Consider the following 8,380-nt stretch of genomic DNA (forward strand, 5'->3'; position numbering starts at 1 on the left):
TAATAAATAGCCCAAGTTAAGGTCCCTGCTCAAACTTGTTTATTTGTATTCCTATGCACTGATTTTTTTTTTTCTTTTTCTGATGTTCTCAATGAAACTACAATTGTTTATTTAGTGACTTTTTAAAAATTTACTTCTGACTAGTCTAGTAGCTTTCAAACAACTTTGGTTTTGGAAGGACTAGTGTCCTACCCAAATATAGACAATATCTGTAAGTATCTAAAAATTATTTTTGAAAAAATTTACTATGATTATATGACTAAAAAGTCTTATCTGTTAGTTACTTTTTCCTTTGATTTATTATGGTGGTGAATTATGAATTTTAAAGCTTCTTAAAATTTGCCTGCAAGTATTTATATATACATTCAGGTATTTGAGCCTTTTTATTTTAAAATAATTTGTTTTTTGTTGTAGGAGGAAATAGGAAGGCTTAGGCAAAATCTGTGTATGAATTTCATATTCACACTTTATGTGAATGGAAGGTAGAAAAAAGTTTCTTCTAGCGTTTAATCTCTCGGACAATTTTCTTTTGACTAATGCTATAGTACGCAAGTATTTTGTTAAGTCCTGAATTCTAAGCATTTTATGTGTTTCCCTGTTTATCTCCCTAAAGTGCTTGATATTTTGTTCACTTTCTTTTACATTTTAGAAAAATTCCAGCTTGTTCTAGAAACTTTTCACTTGCTTTGAGCAAAGCCAGACTTTGAACTAATGAACTGAAGCATGCTTTTGAAATGTTGGTGCATTTTCAGGTGGCTTCTTGTCTCTGTGAAGGCTCATTCTTACTAGCAGTCCTTACATATGCTGAGATACTTAGCTTTGAAGACATTCTGTAAGTAAATTGATGGATTTCAGAATAATTGTCCAAAGTGGTTTCATGAGATTAGATGATATGACTAAATTTCATTCTACACTAAAGTATTAGATCTTTAAAGAAAGTAAATTTATGATTTAGTAGTCTTAGGATTTTTTTTTTTTTTTTTTTTTTTTTTTTTTTTTTATTTTTTTTTATTGAGTTTATTGGTACATTTAGGGATACAGTACAGTTACATTCATTGTTGGGATCATGTACCTTTACATGGCAAGTCTTGATTCTCATTTTTTTCCCCTTAAGTAGTCTTAGGATTTTGTTACTGTTTAATTTGAATGCTTCTGTTCTTGCCTGAAAAGGCATGATCTTGGTTTAATTACTCCATGGAAGCTTCCTCCTTTTTGTGTGTATTGCTTACTCTGCCTCTGGAAAGTGTTTATAAAGTTTTCAGCATTCTTAGTGTTCTCTGGCCTCTTTTTCTGTTTTAACAGTAGCTAGATGATTTTTTTTTTTTTTTTTGGTACCGGGGATCGAACTTGGGCCCTTGTGCTTGTGAGGCAGGCACCAGAACCACTGAGCTAAATCCCCGGCTCTTAGCTAGATGATTTTATACCACCTTTTCCAGTGAAAGATGCCTCCTCATTGCTGGCCGTAAATAGTCCTGGGGAGATTTATTCCCAGGTTGAGAAGAATATTTTTGCCTGTTGCATTCTCCAGCTTTTTACTTTTTTTGGTACCGGGGATTGAACTTGGGACTTTGTGCTTACAAGGCAGGTGGCAGAAGCACTGAGCTAAATCCCCGGCCCTCCAGCCTTTTCTTTGTGGGTCAGGGACACTGTGTAGGAGTCAGACTGCAGATATTTATGCTGTTGCACTTGTGGGAAGCCTTCCGTGCACACATTGTTAATTTTCACAGTCTCGTCAACAATGGAGTACATTTATATTAACGATAAATGGTGATTTTAAAAAAAATTTCCAGTAAAACAACTCTTTTCAAGTGAAGTTAAATGTTGCCAAGTTTTTAAAAAAGTACTTCCAATTTGCTTCTTAATAGTAAATATAACAAAATCAAATTTTGATTGTTTCACTGAAAAATCTTTCAGGACTAGGTTTACAGATGGTGACGACAAACTCATATATGCTGATAAAACATCAGTAGGGTCTTTTTTTTTTTTTTTAACCAAAAATTCTGTTTGTTCCATGGAGGTTTATGTTTTTTTTGTTTTTTGTTTTTTTTTTTTAACCAAAAATTTTTTTTGTTCCATGGAGGTTTTTTTTTTTTTTTTTTTTTTTTTTTTTTTTTTTTTTTTTGAACTGGTGATGGAACTTGAGACTTCCTCTTGGAAGGTAGGTGGCAGAACTGCTGAGCTAAATCCCCAGCCTTGGAGGTTTATATTTTAACACCTTTATACTTGGTAAAATGCCTATGAGTATTGTTTCTATTTTATTTATTCATGTATTCTTTTCCTCTTACTTTGGGCAAATAAATAAAAACACTGCCTTGTGCTTACATTCAGTTTCTTTAACAAGTTACACACAGTGTTCTACCTGACTTACAAATTTTGTGCCTTGGGTAGGGTGAATTTGGATGAGTATATAAGTATGAATTGTACAGAAATTAATTTGATTTTGGCCCAGGCAAAGGCAGTAAAACAATTTTTATTTTTTTCTAGGACTTAAGAAAAATGATGTAACTTACATAGAAGTCACCATGGAACTACTTTTTTTTTTTTTTTTTTTTTTTTTTCTTTTGAGACAGGGTCTCACCATGTAGCCCAGGCTGATTTGGAATTCAGTCTCCTGCCTCAGTCTCTCAAGTGTTGGGATTACAGGAGTGCACCACAGACAGTGCCTGGCTGTCATGTTTGTTTCTTTAGAATTATTGGAATATAATTTTGGATAATGTGATGTTTCCATTTAAAATAGCCAACATGGGCTGCATCATTCTAGTCTGATTTGGATCCAATAAAATTTTATTCTAAATAGGGAATATGAAGATAAGGTTCAGTTATAAAAGTACAAACCATGCGATTAACTTTTAAAAATGTCATTATAAAAGACATTTGCAACCTGAATAGTAGACCTCATAATAGGTCATACTGCAGTTACATTTTGGGCAGTGATTCTTATTTACCTTAGAGTACATTAGATTTATCTAGGAGGTTTGTTTAAAAATTCAGATTCCCAGCCTGGTGTGGTGGCACACGCCTGTAATTCCAGCACTTGGGAGGCTGAGGCAGGAGTATCGCTGAGTTGAGACCAGCCTAGGCTACAAAGTGAGTTCCAGGTCAGTCTCAACTTCATAGTGAGACCCTGTCTCAAAAAATTAAAAAATCAATAAATAAAAAATAAATAAAAAAAAATTCAGATTCCCAGTGCTTGCCTCTGATGGTCTGGGCTGTGGCCCTGAAATCCTCACTTTTATAAACATTATTGTAGGTGATTCAGAGACAACAGAGGGACAGCTACTCCATGAGATGGGAATTAACAGGGAGAAAGTGCTATTCATTGTTGTCTGAGGCACGTGGACAGCTTTTACCTGAGGTCCAGGATGGATGGCCACTGCCAGATGAAATCACCATCAGTTTACTATGTTCAGAGTAACAAGGGTGCCTTTAATCCAGAGGGTTGTCTAAGCTCCTAAAAGCTCTTTTACAGAATTATCATAGTGCCTTCTGGAGGGAGGGGTGGGAGAGAAAAAGATGTAGCAAGTATCCTGAATAAAACAGATGTAATTAGGATTTTAAGGAAAAACAACTTTTTAGCTGTTTTTCTTTTAAGAAGCCAAATTCCACGCTATGACTTGAATCCCTAAATCTTCCCCACAGAGAAAACCTTAAACCACAAATATAATGTACAAAAGGGGAGGACAAGATTATAACTTGTATAAATAATGACCTTAATACCTGATAGCAGAAACTTTTCAAGATAGGTGTAGAAGCAGAAAAGTTGTGAATGAGATTTTTATTTGGGGAGAAATTTCATGTATCAGAGCTAAATAGTGCTTTTACATCCAAGGGAAGGTTGCACTGATTCCCAGAGCTTTCTAACTTAGATGAATAAAAGCTGTTATGATATAAGCCTTAAAGGAGTTAAGTCTTGAACAAATACACATTTTCCTGGGTTTTCTTTTCTTTTCTCTTTTTGAACTCCAGTTTTCTTAATAAAAAGAAAAAGATTTGTTAAAAGGACTCTGCTATCCCTTGCCTTTGAATGGCTTTAAAATTTAATATACTTTTTAAAAAGTGCAGCGGGGTGAGATTATGCTATTAGTATATTAAAAGCATGTTTCTGTTTCACTTGTAAGATCATTTAATGGAATAAAGATCACAACATGATATCTGTGTTTTTGTTCTTTATCATGGGCAGATCTATGACATGGAAAGGGGCTTGGCAAAGGGATTAGAATCTCTTAAGTGAGTGGATGTCCCTGAGTGTGCTGCACTCATCAGTTTTCTCTGTCTTACAAACACTATTGAACGGATATTTTACTAGCATACAGTACTGAAGGCTATGGCTGAGGTGCTTAAAAGTGCACAGAGACTTGATGGTTACATGGACTTGTGAGGACCTTTGAATTTGTAGCACTTTCCTTTGGTCCATCTAGAGCCATTGGGTTAAATGATTCCTCCTTGGAGATGGTGAGGGCTGAAAGTGAAGCTCTGCTGAAAGATTTCCCTTTACTAGTGACCCTGGAGGCACTGGGGAGGTGGCATTTAACTCATATCCTAAGATTAGCTGCAGTGCCCTACAGCCAAAAGGTTTCTTTCCTAGTTTGAAACAATGGACTCAGCAGCCTTCCCTCCTTGTGGTGGTTATATGTCAGCTGCTATTTGGGTGCTGTGCTGGTTTCCCCACAGTTTAGTTGAGGAAGGGTGCATGTGGAGGTTGCTAAGGACAGAGTGAGAGCAAAGCTCTAGTAGTCAGGTGCCACTTTCAGTGCTGGGCAGAGACCAGGGTCAGGAGTGTGGTCTGTGGATGAGAAGTCAAGCAAATTAAGGATTGCCTTTGATTACCCTATACCAGGTTGCAAAACACAAGTCCATTTAAAAATTTTTAAATATTTTATGGTACTCACTGTGTTATACATGAATGTATAGCTTTTCATCTTATTAGACTGAAGTGTCTTTGAGAGCAGAAACCTGTATGTAGTCCAGTGGCTCCATGTGTTTTAATAACTCAAATGTTTATCAGACTAATTCTCTAGGAAGAAAACTGAATGGGGAAGCAGTTCCGTACTTGATAATTTTTTTTTTTGGTACTGGGGATCGAACTCAGGACCTTGAGCTTTTTAGCCAGGCAGCAGAACCACTGAGCTAAATCCCTGGCTTCCCATACTTGATGTTTTGACTGACTCGCACGTGTGTGTACCAATTCCCCACAGCAAATGTATTATGTATTACAAACTTACACTAGTATGAAATCACAGGTAAAAAAGAAACACAAGTCTGGCTATAATTAGCTTAATTCAAAAAAGGAATTGTAACTGAAAAAAGCTTTTGTACCCATCACTAGAGGCAAAACTGGTATCAAACACTGGAGGGACTCAGATACAAACTGGGCTCTTATCAATGTGCCATTGAGGAATTATCTGCTGTTGCAGATAGTTTTCTGTGTGTCTTTGGAGAGGGCAGGCACAGTGGTTCTAGACTTACATCATCACACTTAAATGTCCCCTGAGCAATGATACGCTTTTCTTGTTTTGTTGCATTTTTCCTTTTTGACCTACTGCCTATTAAAAAAATATGTGTTTCTCTTTCCAGAAAAAGGCTGTAGCTTGGGAGCTGGGACACTGTAAGAGCCACACCCAGATCGTTGTCTTTAGCCAGTGTGATTGGCAGATTTACCAGACTCACACAGTCACCAAATGAAGACTCCTGACCAGACCAAAACAAATACTTGTAACCAGTTCCTCAGACTGGCCACTTGGCAAATGAGGAACTCAGGGAACCTGGAACAGTTTCCAGGTTAAAGATTCTAGAATGCTTTAAGGAGAAGTAGAGATGATTGTGCTGCATATTTATACAGTAAAAGTCTCCTGGCCTTCCCCCTGAGGTTTATTATTTCTCTTCAGCAGGACTTGAAGGGTTTCAGAGATAGAAGGAAGTTAATTTTTACTTTTTTCTTTAAGTCTGATTTTTCTGGTCTGCAAATTTGAAACTGCTATATTACCAAGCCTGTCCACAGCAGCTTGGGCACATGGGAACCATGTATTTAATTGGCTGATGCACACATTTTTTTCCATAGCTCCCATTCTCAGTAGTTATTGTGCAACAGTGTCTGAATTTATTACAGAATCTGCTTTCTGCTCCCTGCGTGTAGAGAAACATTGCAGATAGCTTCCCCTAAACACTTGTCTGCCCCTCACCCTGTCCCTGCTCTTTCTCTGGCCCTGGCCCTCTCTGTCTCTCCCCATCTGCTCAGGTTCCTTATGGTTCTCAAGCCTGTACAGCAGACTAGCCTTGGGCTACATTTCTGCCTTGCTCAGTTATTTCCTAGGGAGTCAGCAAAACGATGAGTTCACCTGACTGAGCATCCATTTTTTTCCTTGGAAGGTGGGGCTAAGACAATAAAAACTTGAAAGCAAAATGAATGAGGTTTCATAGCTGTGGTATGCAGAAAAACATGGAAGCTTTGCAATCAGATGCCCATTGGAGCCTACCTGTCACCTCCTTTTGTGTGTGTATACTATAGTTTAAATGTGTCCTCCAAATTTCCTATGTTGGAAACTGAATCCCTAGTCAGATGTCAATTGTATTTGAAGGTGATGACAAAATTCATCTGCTTCCAGACAGATGGGTTACCAAGGGGTGGCTTTGCTGTGAACCTGAGCCCTACCCTGTGATGCCCTTGGTCATGTTATGATGTAGCACAAAGCCCTCACCAGATGTCGAGCAGATGCTAGTACCACACTCTTGGACTTTCCAGTCTCCGGAAGTTTCCAGAGATTTCAGTCCATAGTTGGCTGGCTCCAAGGCAGGACAGCATGGTGGAGGAGCGTAACAGGAGAACCAACTTATGGCAAGGCGGCAGGAAGCACAGAGATCGAGGCTGGAGGGAGAGAAGCCTTTCCAGGCCCTGCCTCCTGCGATCCACTTCTTCTGACCAGGCTTCATCTCCCAACGTTATATTTAGCTGTAAACCCATCAGTGGACTAATCCACCGGTGAGTATCACGCCTGTGATCCAATTCTCCTCTAAAGGCCACACCTATGAGTGCATGAGGCTTTGGGGGACATCCAGATATAAACCATACGTGCACAAAGGTTAAAAAATATACTTCAGTACAATATATACTTGCAGTAAAAATACACCTCCACCCGTATGGCTTTTGTTTTGCTTTGCTTTTGACTGGGGCAAAAATGGGGTGTGTGTGGGGGGAAGAGGTAACATTTGGACCCATCTGGAAGCAGAGGATGAGAAGCAGAGGTCAGTCTGGTATCCTTAAAACAACCTCTTCCTTCTGGGTTTGGGTGGTAGCTCAGAGTTCTTCACAATGAGTTGGCTGAGTGATAACACATAAAGCACTGGAATTTTATGCCCCTGATTCCTTCTCAAGCAGCAGGTGAGTATTGTGTGGTGCTGAGGAGCACATGCTTTTCATGTTAGTAACAGCCAACAGGTCCTGATCAAAGATTGACAACATGTCAGACACATGACTAGTCATTTTATAGGCACCTCAAAGTGTCATTTTTTTTCTTTGGGGAATAATACATGCTTATACCACCCCTTTTTACAGATGAGCAAACAGGCTCAGAGAGGTAATCATGCCATGTGTCCTAGAACTAGTAAGGAGCAGAGCTATGATTTGGCCTAAGCATCCTGACTCCAAGACATTGCTGACATTGAGAGGCAGGAATATAGAGCTGAAAAGGAACTGGTTCTCATCTTAGGGACTGGGCCCAGTACAGAGGAAGGGCCTGTGTGTCGTTATTTGTCCTGTCCATTCATATATGCAATGCTTACTGTATGCTAGATTTTTTGAAGGCTTTGGGGATGTCCCATGGCTTAAGACCCACAATTTAAAGTACTTGCTACTCCGACCCTTCCTTGCCTTTTAAATTTTTTATTTTAGCGACAGCCCAGGCTGGCTGGGAAATCCCGGCGATCCTCCTATCTTTAGGCTCCCTAGTGCTGGGATCTCAGGCCTGCGCCACAGCACCAGGCAAGAGTTCTTAAATACTGCGTGTTGACAACAGAGGGAAGGGGGCCTCAGGCAGAGGAGGGCATTCTTGGGACAGGTGGACAGGGGAGCTGGAGGTATCCAGCAGTCCTCAGAGATGGGGACAACGGACATCAGCCAGCGTCACGGGGGCGGGGGGCGCCCTGACCTGGACTCTGGCCATTAAGCCAGGCCCCAGTGGGGCAGCAGCCGGCCTGACTCCCGAGTGCGCTGGGGGTGTGAAATGGTTCTTTCAGGCAGGTGAGACGCTTTGGGATGCCTCTCCGGATCCCCAGCGGCTTCCCGGGAGATGGCATTCAAGTGGTGCCCAGTAATCAGGTCGGGGGAGCCGGCCCCTCGGCCTCCCAGCTCCGGGCGAAGAGGGCGTGGCTGAGGGCGCGGCTGAGG

This window comes from Fukomys damarensis, unplaced genomic scaffold (genome assembly GCF_012274545.1).
Source record: "Fukomys damarensis isolate Sample0158 unplaced genomic scaffold, DMR_v1.0_HiC HiC_scaffold_27, whole genome shotgun sequence".
Lineage (NCBI taxonomy): Eukaryota > Metazoa > Chordata > Mammalia > Rodentia > Bathyergidae > Fukomys > Fukomys damarensis.